The following is a 16,678-nucleotide window of genomic DNA, read 5'->3' as shown; positions in this document are numbered from 1 at the left end:
AGGAAACATGGATTGTTTCTACTGGAAGAGTTTTTCAAGTTCTTGTTCACCAACCTTCATGTAATAGGTGTAGAGACTGAAGTTCTGAGAAGGTTCTTGGACCTTACTCAGTTTAGTAGCAGACCTGGGAAATCAGGGCTTCCTTGGCGACTGAGTTGGTAAAGAATCTGCCTGCAATGCAGGAGATCCCAGTTTGCTTCCTGGGTTGGGAAGATCCTCTGGAGCAGGGATAGGCTACCCACTTCAGTATTCTTGGGCTTTGCTGGTGGCTCAGACAGTAAAGAATCTGTCTTCAATGCAGGAGACCTGGGTTTGGGAAGATCCTCTGGAGGAGGGCAGCCAGCAACCCACTCTAGTATTCTTGCCTGGAGAATTCCAATGGACAGAGGAGCCTGGAGGGCTGCAGTCCATGGGATCGCAAAGACTCAAACATGACTGAGCAACTAAACACACACACCCACTGGGAAATCAAGCCAGGTCTGGAGTGCCAGTTCAGTGCTTTTTCATTGTAAGAATGGAGCTTGATATTTTTACCCATCTTATTTCCTATGACACTTTTCACAGCTTTGTTCTTGTTCCATTTGGGGCTATGAGGAATAAATAAGAATGATATAAGTGGCAGGAAACATGAAATCTAAACATTATTTGTCTTTCTCCTTTCTAAAAACTTCAGTTCACATCAGTTGCTTAGTCATGTCCGACTCTTTGCAACCCCATGAACCGCAGCACGCCAGGCCTCCTTGTCCATCACAAACTCCCGGAGGTCACCCAAACCCTAGTCCATTGAGCCGGTGATGCCATCCAGCCATCTCATCCTCTGTTGTCCCCTTCTTCTCCTGCCTTCAATCTTTCCAGGCATCAGGGTCTTCTCAAATGAGGCAGCTCTTTGCATCAGGTTGCCAAAGTATTGGAGTTTCAGCTTCAGCATCACTCCTTACAATGAACACCCAGGACTGATATCCTTTTGAATGGACTGGTTGGAGCTCCTTGCAGTCCAAGGGACTCTCAAGAGTCTTCTCCAACACCACAGTTCAAAAGCATCAATTCTTCTGTGCTCAGCTTTCTTTATAGTCCAACTCTCACATCCATACATGACTACTGGAAAAACCATAGCTTTGACTAGATGGACCTTTGTTGATAAAGTAGGGTCTTTGCTTTTTAATATGCTGTGTAGGTTGGTCATAACTTTACTTCCAAAGAGTAAGCGTCTTTTAATTTCATGGCTGCAATCACCATGTGCAGTGATTTTGGAGTCCCCCAAAATAAAGTGAGCCACTGTTTCCACTGTTTCCAAATCTATTTGCCAAGAAGTGATGGGACCAGATGCCATGATCTTTGTTTTCTGAATGTTGAGCTTTAGGTCAACTTTTTCACTCTCCCCTTTCACTTTCATCAAGAGGCTCTTTAGTCCTTCTTCACTTTCTACCATAAGGGTGGTGTCATCTACACCTCTGAGGTTACTGATATTTCTCCCAGCAGTGTAGATTCCAGCTTGTGCTTCCTCCAGCCCAGCGTTTCTCATTATGTACCCTGCATATAAGGTAAATAAGCAGGGGGACAATATACAGCCTTGACATACTCCTTTTCCTATTTGGAACCAGTCTGTTGTTCCATGTCCAGTTCTGACTGTTGCTTCCTGACCTGCATACAGGTTTTTCAAGAGGCTGGTCAGATGGTCTGGTATTCCCATCTCTTTCAGAATTTTCCACAGTTTATTGTGATCCACACAGTCAAAGGCTTTGGAATAGTCAATATAGCAGAAATAGATGTTTTTCTGGAACTCTCTTGCATTTTCAGTGATCCGACAGATGTTGGCAATTTGATCTCTGGTTCCTCTGCCTTTTTTTTTTTTTTTTTGAAATTGAGGCAATGTTTAATGAACGAACTTGAAAATACAACATGTCAAGTTTAGAAATAGTCATTACAAAGGGTGATCCTTTGAACTTTCATTTCCATAAAAGAAGCTCCAACATTTTTAACTTTACTGAAAGCCCCCAAAAGCAAAAAAAAAAAAAAGGCAGCAGCCCATACTTGGTAGATATCCAGTTGTTTTAGATTTGTTATTATGATATTGGAGGAAAATATTTGAATATTTCAGGGGATGGAATAATTCAGGGGACAGAATTTCTAAATCCAGCTTGAACATCTGGAAATTCATGGTTCATGTATTGCTGAAGCCTGGCTTGGAGAATTTTGAGCATTACTTTACTAGCATGTGAGATGAATGCAATTGTGAAGTAGTTTGAGCATTCATTGGCATTGTCTTTCTTTGGGATTGGAATGAAAACTGAACTTTTCCAGTCCTGTGGCCACTGATGAGTTGTCCAAATTTGCTGGCATATTGAGTGCAGCACTTTCACAGCATCATCTTTGAGGATTTGAAACAGCTCAACTGGAATTCCATCACCTCCATTAGCTTTGTTCATAGTGATGCTTTCTAAGGCCCACTTGACTTCACATTCCAGGATGTCTGGCTCTAGGTGAGTGTGAGTGATCACATCATTGTGATTATCTGGGTCATGAAGATCTTTTTTGTATAGTTCTTCTGTGTATTCTTGCCACCTCTTGCTTAATATCTTCTGCTTTTGTTAGGTCCATACAATTTCTGTCCTTTATTGTGCCCATATTTGCATAAAATGTTCCCTTGGTATCTCTAATTTTCTTGAAGAGATCTCTAGTCTTTCCCATTCTATTATTTTCCTCTATTTCTTTGTACTGATCACTGAGGAAGGCTTTCTTATCTCTTCTTGCTATTCTTTGGAACTCTGCATTCAAATGGGTATATCTTTCCTTTTATCCTTTGTTTTCACTTCTCTTCTTTTCACAGCTATTTGTAAAGCCTCCTTAGACAGCCATTTTACTTTTTTGCATTTCTTTTTCTTGGGGATGTTCTTGATTCATGTCTCTTGTACAGTGTCATGAACCTCCATCCATAGTTCATCAGGCACTCTGTCTATCAGATCTAGGCCCTTAAATCTATTTCTCACTTCCACTGTATAGTCATAAGGAATTTGATTTAGGTCATACCTGAATGGTCTAGTGGTTTTCCCCACTTTCTTTAATTGAAGTCTGAATTTGGCAATAAGGAGTTCATGATCTGAGCCACAGTCAGCTCCTGGTCTTGCTTTTGCTGACTGTATAGAGCTTCTCCATATTTGGCTGCAAAGAATATAAACAATCTGATTTCGGTGTTGACCATCTGGTGATGTCCATGTGTAGAGTCTTCTGTTGTGTTTTTGGAAGAGGGTGTTTGCTATGACCAATATGTTCTCTTTGCAAAACTCTGTTAGCCCTTGGCCTGCTTCATTTTGTACTCCAAGGCCAAATTTGCCTGTTATTCCAGATACTTCTTGACTTACTATTTTTGCATTCCAGTTCCCTATAATGAAAAGGACATCTCTTTTTGGGTGTTAGTTTTAGAAGTACTTGTAGTTCTTCATAGAGGCGTTCAATTTCAGCTTCTTCAGCATTCCTGGTCAGGGCATAGACTTGGATTACTGTGATATTGAATGCTTTGCCTTGGAAATGAACAGAGATCATTCTGTTCTTTTTGAGACTGCATCCAAAAACTGCATTTCAGACTTTTATTGACCATGATGGCTACTCCTTTTCTTCTAAGGGCTTCTTGACCACAGTAGTAGATATAATGGTCATCTGAATTAAATGCATCCATTCCAGTCAATTATAGTTCACTGATTCCTAAAATGTTGATGTTCACTCTTGCCATCTCCTGTTTGACCACTTCCAATTTGCCTTGATTCATGGACCTAACATTCCAGGTTACTATGCAATATTGCTCTTTACAGCATGAAACTTGCTTCTATCTAAAGCCTGTGTAAATATAATTTCATGAATCACAACACATCTAAGGATACTTAAAGCAAGCTACCAGGTAGCTCAGACAGTAAAGAGTCTGCCCCCAGTGGAGAAGACCCAGATTAGATCTCTGGGCCAGGAAAATCTCCTAGAGAAGGGAATGGCTAACCACCCTAGTATTCTCACTGGAAAATTCCACAGACAGGGGAGCCTGGCAGGCTACAGTCCCTGGGGTTGCAAAGAGTCAGACACAACTGAGCTACTAACACTTTCACTTCAAGCAAATTCTAATAATAAACAAAAGCAAGTTCTAAAAAAATGGTACAAATGAACTTATTTACAAAACAGAAACAGACTCACAGATTTAGAGAACCAACTTATGGTTACCAGAGGAGACAGGTGGGTGGGGGAGAAATAAATTGGGAATTTGGGATTGACACATTATCCTTAAAATAAAATGTCTTTCCATGAAAAAAAAAATCTGGAAAAGAAGCTTTCGAAAAGGAAGAATCTTTTGTAATGCAAATAACCATCTTCTAAGTAACCTATTTCACCATCCTGGATATTTATAGCACTGTGAAAGGAGTTTGTTAGTTCAGGATTGATAGAAAGCTCACTTAGCTCACCAGTAGACAAATGGCCAAGTTCTACGCAGTTTACCAGCCCTGTCCCTGATGGATTTATAGTACCCATGCATTCTCCAGGTGCTGCAAGTTCTGAGATCTGCCCTGAGATGATGAGCCTTGTGGGGATACCATACACCACCTGCTTCTCTTGAGGAAATCAGAATTCATTAGCACATAGCTCTTTGATAGGAGCTAGACGGGCTGGCAAGAGAGTCTACTTTTCACATCAGAATGAGCTGATGTTGCTTCTGCTTCTTCTTCTTGAATGCATTCTCATGGGGGGATAAAATCTGTTTTCCCTGAGAACTATAGGTTTATTATAGTCATATACTGTGGGGGTTCCGATGTGAAGTCTGGCATCTAAATTCAATGATTCCTGAAGTGCCCGTTTTTAATTAAATGTGCCATCATAAATTACTGGGCATTCTATGATGATTATGATGATGGCATTCACAAAATGATTAGTGCATTTAAAACACAACAATCTACTATTCATACACTTGTCTTCAAATAAAACCACATATTCATACCATATAAAATAGATAATCAATAAGGACTCACTGTATAGCACATAGAACTATCCTCAATATTTCATTATAACCTATAAGGGAAAAGAATCTGAAAACGAGTACATGCATATGTGTCTAAATTGAAATATAACTGAATCATTGTGTTGTACACCTAAAACTAACACATTTTAAATCAACTGTATTTCAATTAAAAAAAGAATTCAACCCAATCACACAATGAGCAGTAGATCTCAATGGACATTGCTCTAAAGAAGACATAAGGATGGTCAAAAAATACATGAAAAGATGCTCAACATCACTAATTATTAGAGAAATTCAAATCAAATCTATAATGAGATATGACACTCATCAGAATACGTGCATGCATGCATGCTCAGTCGTGTCCAACTCCTTTGCAACCCCATGGTCTGTAGCCCACCAGGCTCCTCTGTCCAGGCAAGAATACTGGAGTGGGTTGCCATTTCCTCCTCCAGGGGATCTTGCCAACACAGGGATCAAACCTGCATCTCTTGCATCTCCTACGTTGCCCGGCAGATTCTTTACTACTGTGCCACCTGGAAAGCCCTAGTCAGAATGACCATCATCAAAAACATTTAAAAAATAAATGCTAAAGAATGAATAGAGAAAATGGAACCCTCCTACACTGTTGGTAGGACTCTAAATTGGTAGAGTCAGTATGGAAAACAGTATGGAGGTTACTTTAAAAACTAAAAATAGAGTTACCATATAAGCCAGCAATCCCACTCCTGGCCATACATCTGGAGGAATCCATACTTTTAAAGGATGCATGCACCCCAGTGTTCATTGCAGCACTATGTACAATAGCCAGAACATGGAAGCAACCTAAATATGCATCGACAGATTAATGGGTAATGAAGATGTGGTACATATATACAATGGAGTATTGCTTGTCCATGAAAAGGAATGAAATAACGCCATTTGCAGCAACATGGATGGACCTGGAAATTGTTATACAGAGTAAAGTAAGTCATAAAGAGAAACAAAAATACTGTATAAATATTGTTTATATGTGGAAGCTAAAAAAATGATATAGATGAACTATTTGCAAAGCAGAAGCACAGTAGATATAGATGTAGAAAACAAACATGTCTACCAAAGGGGATGAGATAAATTGGGAGATTGGGAGATTAGGATGCACTACTCTAAAATAGATAACTAATGAAAACCTACTGTATAGTACAGGGAACTCTACTCTGCTCCATGGTGACCTAAATAGGAAGGGAATGTAAAAGAGAGTGGATATATGTATATGTATAACTTTGCTATACAGTAGAAACTAGCATAACATTGTAGAGCAACTATGCTGCTACTGCTAAGGCGCTTCAGTCGTGTCCGACTCTGTGAGACCCCATAGACGGCAGCCCACCGGGCTCCCCCGTCCCTGGGATTCTCCAGGCAAGAACACTGGAGTGGGTTGCCATTTCCTTCTCCAATGCATAAAAGTGAAAAGTGAAAGAGAAGTCGCTCAGTCGTGTCCAACTCTTAGCGACCCCATGGACTGCAGCCTACCAGGCTCCCCCGTCCCTGGGATTCTCCAGGCAAGAGCACTGGAGTGGGGTGCCATTTCCTTCTCCAATGTGTGAAAGTGAAAAGTAAAAGTGAAGTCACTTAGTCGTGTCCAACTCTTAGCGACCCCATGGACTGCAGCCTACCAGGCTCCCCCGTCCCTGGGATTTTCCAGGCAAGAGTACTGGAGTAGGGTGCCATTGCCATAATTAATTAAAAGGTTATGTGCAAAAATACTAAACTATTCATATTATTGCTTTGATAAGAATATTCTTTCTGAGTTTTCTGTTTAATAGTGGCATATGAAAAGTGCAAGTGAAAGTCACTTAGTTATGTCCGACTCTTTGTGACCCCATAGACTATAGCCTGCCAGGCTCTCCTGTCCATGGAATTTTCCAGGCAAGAATACAGGTGTAAGCAACCGTTCCCTTCTCCAGGGGATATTCCAAACCCATGGATCAAACCCAGATCTCCTGCATTGCAAGCAGATTCTTTACCATCTGAGCCACCAGGGAAGCCCAGCAGTGGCACATAGCATTATATTTTCTCTTCATTTTCACAATCACTCTCCCTTCTGGCCAACAGTGTTCATTTATGGGATCTCTGATCTAGATGAAGGGTAGATTTTGTGTCTGTGTAGTCCCAGGTGGTGCTAGTGGTAAAGAATCCACCTGCCAATGCAGTGGACTCAGAGATGTGAGTTTAATCCCTGAGTCGGAAAGATCCCCTGGAGGAGGGCATGGCAGCCCACTCCAGCATCTTTGCCTGGAGAATCCCATGGACAGAGGACCCTGTAGGCTACAGTCCACAGAGTCTCAAAGAATCAGAGATAAGTGAAGTGACTTTGCATGCATGCATGTATAGAAGTAGTATTGTGTACTCATTAAGGCATCAGGCATAAAATCTCAGTTTTTTACCACTTACTAGTTATGCGACCTTATGCAATTTAACTGCTCTGTTCCTCAGTTTATTCATCTGTAAATTGAAGATGATTATAACAATATAAACCTCACAAGATTGTTGGGAGGATTAAATGAATTACTACATGTAAAGCATTTGGAACTATGCTTGATAATCCATGAGTGTTCTGCCATTATTATTCTGATAATGTGTTAATCAAGAAATTAGAAAAACAATAGCAACTTGCTTTAACCTACTGGGCTCAGACTAGCTATAGTTACTAACATTTCTCTTTGTGGTGTTGTCTATTCAATAATTTAGGAGACTTTTTCATGTGATTTTTCTCCACATGTTTGTAATCAGGTGTAAAGGCAGCATGGAAAAACTCATGGGTTACAGGCCTCTTTCACAGGGTGATGGCTTGTTATCCAGCACAAAAACCTCCTCCTTGTTTTGAGAACAGAACTGAAAGCTGGCTACATATTTTTTCATCTCTCTGGTAACTTTCAATGCACTGCAAAATTAACCCACATTATAAGCATCATAAGCATCCTCTTTGCTATATGCCTTTTAGAATTTTTTTTAAAGGAACTTCTGTGAATTTCCATGTCTTTTTTCTGAACATCTGTGGGACCTTTATTGAAGCCTAAAAGGCTAAGAATGTCCAGACATAGGCTCATTCAGTTTGGATGCAGCAATCTTGGAATAATGGTATTTTGATATTAAAATCATTTTAGTTATGCAAGTGAATAAGCTTTATTCTTGCAAGAGAATGAGTTGAAATAAAAGAAATTGGGTTAGCTTATTTTAATAAGAAGTTATATGTATGTATACAACTATGTGTGTATCATATTTATGTTCTACTTTTGCCTCAGTATCGGAATTCTATGTAACTATTAATGAATAATTAATCTAACGAGAAGTAACATCAGTAAGTACCTTCATTGGTTTGGAGATTTTATAAAGGCTAGCTCATTTAAAAGACGCTTACTCCTTGGAAGAAAAGTTACGACCAACCTAGATAGCATATTCAAAAGTAAAGACATTACTTTGCCGACTAAGGTCCTTCTAGTCAAAGCTATGGTTTTTCCTGTGGTCATGTATGGATGTGAGAGTTGGACTGTGAAGAAGGCTGAGCACCAAAGAATTGATGCTTTTGAACTGTGGTGTTGGAGAAGACTCTTGAGAGTCCCTTGGACTGCAAGGAGATCCAACCAGTCCATTCTGAAGGAGATCAGGCCTGGGATTTCTTTGGAAGGAATGATGCTAAAGCTGAAACTCCAGTACTTTGGCCACCTTGTGCGAAGTGTTGACTCATTGGAAAAGACTCTGATGCTGGGAGGGATTGGGCGCAGGAGGAGAAGGGGACAACCGAGGATGAGATGGCTGGATGGCATCACTGACTCGATGTACGTGAGTCTGAGTGAACTCCGGGCGTTGGTGATGGACAGGGAGGCCTGGCGTGCTGCGATTCATGGGATCGCAAAGAGTCGGACACGACTGAGTGACTGAACTGAACTGAGCTCATTTAATCTTCAAAATTAGAAAAATCATGAAATCCAACAGGATCCTGTTGCTGAGAGCAGTAGTCATTGATTATGGTTTTTGAGAGAAGAACCAGTTGCAATACCTTTTTGACACTAAAAGAGTGTGTGGTACATAATAGATGTCCAATTAATGTTTGTTAAATGAACTGTGGATATATGAATGAATGAATTATATGATTTTAAGGAATATATGGGGGTGATGAAAATACCTATCATTTAACCAAGGTACACACTGTATGTGTGACCCTAGACAAGTCAGTTTACCATCTGGGACCTCAATTTATTCATTTGCAAATGAAAGGTCAGATCTCATCAACTCTTCAGTCTTAAAAACTCACCATGGGATTTACACCATCATTTACTGTCAATCAATATTCTCTGTACAGAAATACTTTTCACATTTCCATTAGCTTGGCAACAACAAGTCCTGACATATTCACTTCATTTTTCCTTTTGACTTTGTGATTTGAAAGTAAGATTTAAAAACCAATAATGCAAGAAACATGCACATATTAGATTCAACCCCAAAGGACAGTCGCCTATAACCACAGTATGAGGATAGATGGCAGTTGGTATCCAAAATTTCTGTATTCTTTTAAAAGGCATCGTCTCTTTTTTCATTTCAAATTGTTTTTAAATTTTCCCTAATTTGATCTAGTTTCATAGTTAATGTGAAAGTGCTTTGCTCTTAGAGCCTACCCTCTTCTACCTGAAAAATAACACAGGTTGGACATACTTTTTAGTTTCTACCAGCTCATTCATAATCTGTTTACATTTCATTTTTTTATTTTCCTAAAAATTGCCAGGGGTAAAAATTAAATTAAGCTACAAATTCCCTAATGAATGAAAGGTAAGACTAATGATTAGTACTTGATTGAGGGGATAATAAAGGCTAATAAGAGCTCGCTTTACCTGGTGTTTATGGCAAGTGTCAAATTAATGGAGTAGACAGAATGACTTCATTGACTCTCTGAAGTGGTATTTTCCTTTTGTAGTTCAGAGTATCACACACACACAGACATACACACAGATATAATTCTGAAAATAAAGCTGTGTGTATAGTGCTTCTTGACTTGCCCCTCCAGGAATAAAGGCCCTAGGGTCTGAACTCCAAAGCACATGACAGACTGCTTACGTAAGCAGACTGTTTGGTACAAGCAGTACTAAAAATTGCTTAACCAGTCAGTAGTCATTTACCACTAAGCAACACCCAGGGAACAGGCGTCTTCTTCTAAGTTAGGTTTTCCCTGTTTGAGTAATCCTTTTCCTTCATATCATCACTCTTGAAAGCATATTTCATGTGCTTCACTCTCCTACTCTCTTGTAGTTTCCAAAGAAATTCTACTCAAAATCTTTTTCAAAGTAGTCATTAAGAGAAAACTCTTTAGTAAAAGATTCCCAAAACTAAGCTGATTCATTACAAGCAAAAATTGGATGACCTGGGTACCAGTAAAACAGAATAAAGTAGACAGTCTCTAGAGAATGTTGTGACAATATTTGTTTTAAAAATTACCAGTATCCAAGTATGGTTATATGAAATTTCTTCAATCTTGGTCTAGATACCTCTAAACCTCAGCTCTTAATGTAACTTTGTCCCTTTCACCACATCAGTAGCCATGCATATTTAAGCAGTTTTGTGTAGGTTTGACGTCTGATTATATTAACTTAGCCAAGGCTTCACCCAGGTGAAGCAGGAGACTCTGTTTGAATAATATGCCTTCTTCCCCAATTCAAACACTTGGAGCTCATTTGCACACAAATTTTGTGTCATCTGGAATTAATCTCTTTGGTAGCAAAAAAAAAACCAGTGAATTATTGATACAATAAGTGGATTCAAAAAGAATATGTTTCAAGTGATAACAAATATGAAAGATATTTAACATTTCTTATCTTTCTTGTTTCAAATCCGTCTTTGGTACTGACTAACTCTAAACCAGACACCATTTCTTGACATACTCAAAAGAGTCAGAATTATTCTGAAGGGAGCAAGATTTGCAATCTGAAGAGATTTATCTACACTCATGGACACAAGTTAATGTGACTCAGGGGCAATGAATTCAGATTTTTGAGACATAATTGACCCCAACTGCATACCTTATGGGAGCAGGAAGTTTGGTCCTTCCTAGCTCAATTCCAAATATATAGGATAGGAAAATACTCCCACAAAGATGGGTGGCCATCCCCTTTCCTGATGACCCTCACAAAGCTGGTGTGTCTGCTGATTGTGTGGAAAAAGACATAATGAGCTCCTGGGCTGATAACAAAGCATAGAGAATTGAAGGCGTGATCAATCTGACCATTAACTCCTCAAAGTTCTGTTGCTATTCCAACTCACATCAGGGCTTGGTTTATGACTTCCTCATCTTTACCTCTGTCCCAGCTCTCTTCTACAAGACTGTCCTCTGGGTGATCCATAGGCATGCTAGTTTGGCAAAATTTGTTCAAGTTTGGGGACTGACTGCTTCAGCAGATGGGTTTTCAGTTCTACTCAACAACTTGAAATAGGTAATTCAAATTGTCTTTGAAGTTAAATCTTGATAAAAACATAAGGAAGAGCCCCCTCAGTTACTATCCAGGGGAAAGCTTATCCTGGATTTTACAGTACTCAGGCTATCAAGCGTTGGAATAATAAAACGAATTGTGAGTAAAATCTGCAAAAAACACTATGCTGTATACTTGAAACAAATGTCATACTGTAAATCAAGCACACTTTAATAAAAAAAAAAAATACTTTCCTTCTGATTTCTGTTCACCACTCCTTTCAGCCTTAGCTTTTGTGTTTTTCTCCTTATATGGAATGCTGCTACTGCTGCTAAGTCGCTTCAGTCGTGTCCGACTCTGTGCGACCCCATAGACGGCAGCCCACCAGGCTCCCGCATCCCTGGGATTCTCCAGGCAAGAACACTGGAGTGGGTTGCCATTTCCTTCTCCAATGCATGAAAGTGAAACGTGAAAGTGAAGTCGCTCAGTCGTGTCCGATCCTCAGCGACCCCATGGACTGCAGCCTACCAGGCTTCTCCATCCATGGGATTTTCCAGGCAAGAGTACTGGAGTGGGGTGCCATTGCCTTCTCCGATATTGGTCCGCAAATTCTTTACTATAAAAATTCCTAACCACACCAAACAAAATTCTTCAGAACATGATCTGCTGCCTATCATAGAACAGGTCCTCAAAAAACACTTTGAACATCAAATACATAAATGATTTTTGGATGAAGGACTGGATGAATGACAAAGAGAAAATCTGAAGAGAGTTCTTAAAGGTATCTAGAAGCAGTTTAAGCCCTTTCAAGGATGGATGGTGAAAGACGTGGTGACATTGTCTTCTGCCAGGATGTAAGGGACATAACATCAGCTTCTCTGAAGAAAAAAGCTGGATGAATCACAGGTGTATTTCAGCACACTTGGGGTTTTGTGGTAGGCTACTGTCCATCTTTCTCAAAAGAAGAGAATGTAATTAACATACTCATATATATCTTTCCTTGTGGTCTTGAAGGGTTGATGGAGGTTATAAAGTTGAGGTTACAAGGATTTAACTACAGATTTTTGTTTAAAGGATTTGCTTATTAACTGTCAAGGGCGTACAATAAGGTAAACATGTATCAAAGTTACAAATAGAGAAGAAAGTAAAACTAGAACCATGATTATACTAAATATATTTAAAAATACAGTCATTTTAGTAGGAAAAGGCAAAGTGAACTCCATTTGGATTATACTTAAAGATAAACTACACTTGAATTATCTTTTTGATTTCTTGGAGTATTATTTTATTTTACTTTTTGTTTTATTTTACAGGAAGTTTCTAATTTTGAGAATGGGAAAACAAAAAGAAAGTAAGTCAAATTTACTTTGAAAACTTTATGTTCTCTTAGTTCTATAATGTTGAATGGAATATTTTAGTGGGTTTCCTGTCAAAGTGCTTTTAAAAAATAGTCACGTACCAATCTAGGTGTACTTTACTCTGCTACCATTTATATTTATGCTGATGCATAGGAAACTGGTGTTGTGACATTGCTGTAGACAAGGATGCAAAAATTAAATTTTCAGAGGAAGAAACATGTCTAAACTAGGTTCAGATTAAAGTGGAAGCCTACTTGAAAACATGTTTCTATCGGTGACCTATTAATCTTCTGGAGTTCTTCTAATCCAAATAAAAATGTGTTTGCAAAGAGATTTGGGTTATTTAGGTCAGGCTTGGCTTTATATTCAGCACATCAAGCTGCCAGAGGATGCGACGCACACATGTTGCATAAGGTAATGGGATTTTTAACTAATAAGCAGGAAATACATAGAGGCAGGAAGTTGGTTTATGGGGAAATTTCCAGATTGGTTGCTGATGATATAGAAGAACAACTTCCTTGCACCCCGGAATGGTCTGAGACTAAATTGCCAATATGTGAACTTCTTCTGAATGTAGTCTTTTTTGACAGCTCTTACCAGCCCCCAACCCTCCCTCCAACCCCACCTCCACCCTCAAAGCACTTTGTGCTTTCATAGTCTTTCCTCCCTTTCTTGCTAAAAGCTTTCTCCCAGTAAGGATATAAAATGCATCCATAGTAAGTAGGTAATTGCATGATTAACAGCTTAGAGCACCTGCCAGGGTAGTTGTATTTTAGCCATAGTTAGCTACTTAAACTACATCAGTGGCATTTTAAGCATGAGTAGGAGTAAAGAAGGGTTTTTTTTTTTTTTTTTTTTTTTTAATCAGGGCTCTTACCAGTCTTAAAAGTCGCCCTTCCTAGGTAACTGTTTATTCTATCCATGGATAAGGAACTCATTAGTCCCAAATCAAATACTTGCACAAAATTATAGCTATTGGTTTATGACTGATGCTTCTACAGATTAGATGATATCCAAAGATGGAAGGGCAGAAGCAGGATAAATGAGAGGGATAGTACCTGATGACGACTAAACTAGGATTTTTCAAACATAAGCCAAATCAATTAACATGCTTTTCAAATTCCTACCAGTTAAACTTGAAAACTTATTGCGTCCCTCAATTCTTTTGTCCATCACTCCCCTAAAAAGAATAATCCCTTTTGTCATTATGCACCTACTTCACTTTATAAAATTATAAGTAGCTTTTTTTGGAACACTTGCTACTTCCCAAGAGATGTCCTGAATAAGTATTTTGCATTAAAAAATTAAAACAAACCAAAATAAAATGGTTAAGAAAAAAGAAACACTCTATATGCAGGATTTTGCTTACAAACCTGAGCTTTAAAAAGGTGAATAATGGAAAACACCCCAGTTATAACAAAATTGTTTATATATACACAATATGCTTATGTTCACCAAAGGTGTAAATTGACTAACACAATCAAGTATCAATTTATAGTCAATCTTATTTCACTTCTACCCACCTGACTCACTATTCCCACCACCCACACTGGGGTTTTTATAAAGCATTCCTCAGACATACAATTTCATGTTCCACTATATCATTAAAAGACAAGAATCATTTTTAAAAGCATAACCACAACATCACATTAAAAAAAAACATAACTACTGCACTAGAACAAAATAAGAAAAATAATCAAATATCACCAAGTTTAGAGTCAGTGTTAAAATGTGTCTGGTAGCCTCAAGTGCTTTTTTTAATAGTAGCTGGTTTATTTGAATCGTGATCCAAAGAAGACTCATGTATTGCATTTTGTCCATGTTTCTCAATTTATAGGTCTCTCCTCCCATTTATTTGTTGAAAAAACTGAATTGTTCTTTCTGAGGAATTTTCCATAGTTTTGAATTTTACTGATTGCATCCTGTGTCTGTGTGTGTGTTTTAAACACATGTTCTGTGTTCTGTTTACTGTAAATTTTTAGTTAGATCTCCAGGCTTGATAAGATTAAAGTTTCATAAGGCTTGATAAGATTCAGTTATTTCTGTCTATGTATTTATTTTTAAAGTAGGTCATCAATGACTTTATACTTCCTGTTGCATTACATGGGAAGCTCATATATCTGCTTGTCTCTATTTTTATGACTGTGAAGTTGCTTAGTGGGTTCAGATGGTATCAGACTGATCCATCCAGCACAAGTTGCCCATCAGCCTTTCAGTTAAAAACTTTAATTGCAATTGGTGATTATTGCACAGATTTATTGTTTTATTGGGCTTCCCTGGTGGCTCAGAGGGTAAAGTGTCTGCCTGCAATGTGGGAGACCTGAGTTTAATCCTTGGGTCAGGAAGATCTCTGGAGAAGGAAATGGCAACCTGCTCCAGTAATCTTGCTTGGAAAATCCCATGGACAGAGGAGCCTGGTAGGCTACAGTCAATGGATTCGCAAAGAGTTGGACACGACTGAGCGACTTCAACTTAGTGGTTGTATTCAAATTGCAATATTTTTCTGTATTTATTGAATATAATTATTTTTAAAAGAACTATTTGATTGTTTTGAGGTACACTCATATAGAATCTCCCACTGTTCTTTTTTGGAGGGTTGGGGGTGCTGAGATTTGTAAATGTTTCTTTATATTGCACGAAAATTTCCAATCCAAGATTATACTTTGATTAACTATACTTTGTCATCTAGGCTCAGGAAAATTCAGGTCCAAATGTAAAACCTACTTAGAGGTAGAATTTATTTCTGCTCACCATGGCTTTGCACTCATGTCTAAGTGATCTAATAATTATAATTTATTAAATCTAGACTTAAATTTCTGTTTCTTTTATTCTTCTAGGTCAATCCGGAGATCTATGTCTGAAAGTAAAGTATTTGGTTAGTAATTCATAAGATTACTCATGCACATGATATATTCTATTTCTCTAAGAGTGATCTTCTTCTCTTAATGCCATAAAGTAACAGCAAGTGATGAATGAAAGACAAATTGATTTGTCTTTGAATTATATAGAAGATATTTTTAAAAAGATATGTAGTTTTATTCTAATTTTAAATGGCTATGACAAATAACAATAGAATGGGAAAGACTAGAGATTGTTTCAAGAAAATTAGTTATACCAAGGGAACATTTCATGCAAAGGTGAGCACAATAAAGGAAACAGTATGGACCTAACAGAAGCAGAAGATATTAAGAAGTGGCAAGAGTACACAGAAGAACTATACAAAAAGAAAAACAAAAACACTTAATGACCCAGATAATCACGATGGTGTGATCAGTCACACTCACCTAGAGCCAGACATCCTGGAATGTGAAGTCAAGAGGGCCTCAGAAAGCATCACTATGAACAAAGCTAGTGGAGGTGATGGAATTCCAGTGGAGCTGTTTCAAATCCTGATAGATGATGCTGTGAAAGTGCTGCACTCAATATGCCAGCAAATTTGGAAAACTCAGCAGTGGCCACAGGACTGGAAAAGGTCAATTTTCATTCCAATCCCAAAGAAAGGCAATGCCAGAGAATGCTCAAACTACCACACAATTGCACTCATCTCACATGCTAGTAAAGTAATGCTCAAAATTCTCCAAGATAGGCTTCAACAGCGCATGAACTGAGAAATTCCAGATGTTCAAGCTGGATTTAGAAAAGGCAGAGGAACCAGAGATCAAATTGCCAACATCCATTGGATCACAGAAAAAGCAAGAGAGTTCCAGAAAAGCATCTATTTCTGCTTTACTGACTATGCCAAAGCCTTTGACTGTGTAGGTCACAACAAACTGGAAAATTTTCAAGAGATGGGAATACCAGACCACCTTACCTGCCTCCTGAGAAATCTCTATGAAAGTCAAGAAGTAACAGTAAAACTGGACATGGAAGAATGGACTGGCTCCAAACTGGGA

Source organism: Oryx dammah, unplaced genomic scaffold, assembly GCF_014754425.2.
Source record: "Oryx dammah isolate SB20612 unplaced genomic scaffold, SCBI_Odam_1.1 HiC_scaffold_2, whole genome shotgun sequence".
Taxonomy (NCBI): Eukaryota; Metazoa; Chordata; class Mammalia; order Artiodactyla; family Bovidae; genus Oryx; species Oryx dammah.
The sequence above is the reverse complement of the archived record's forward strand: the minus strand, read 5'-3'. Positions refer to the sequence as shown.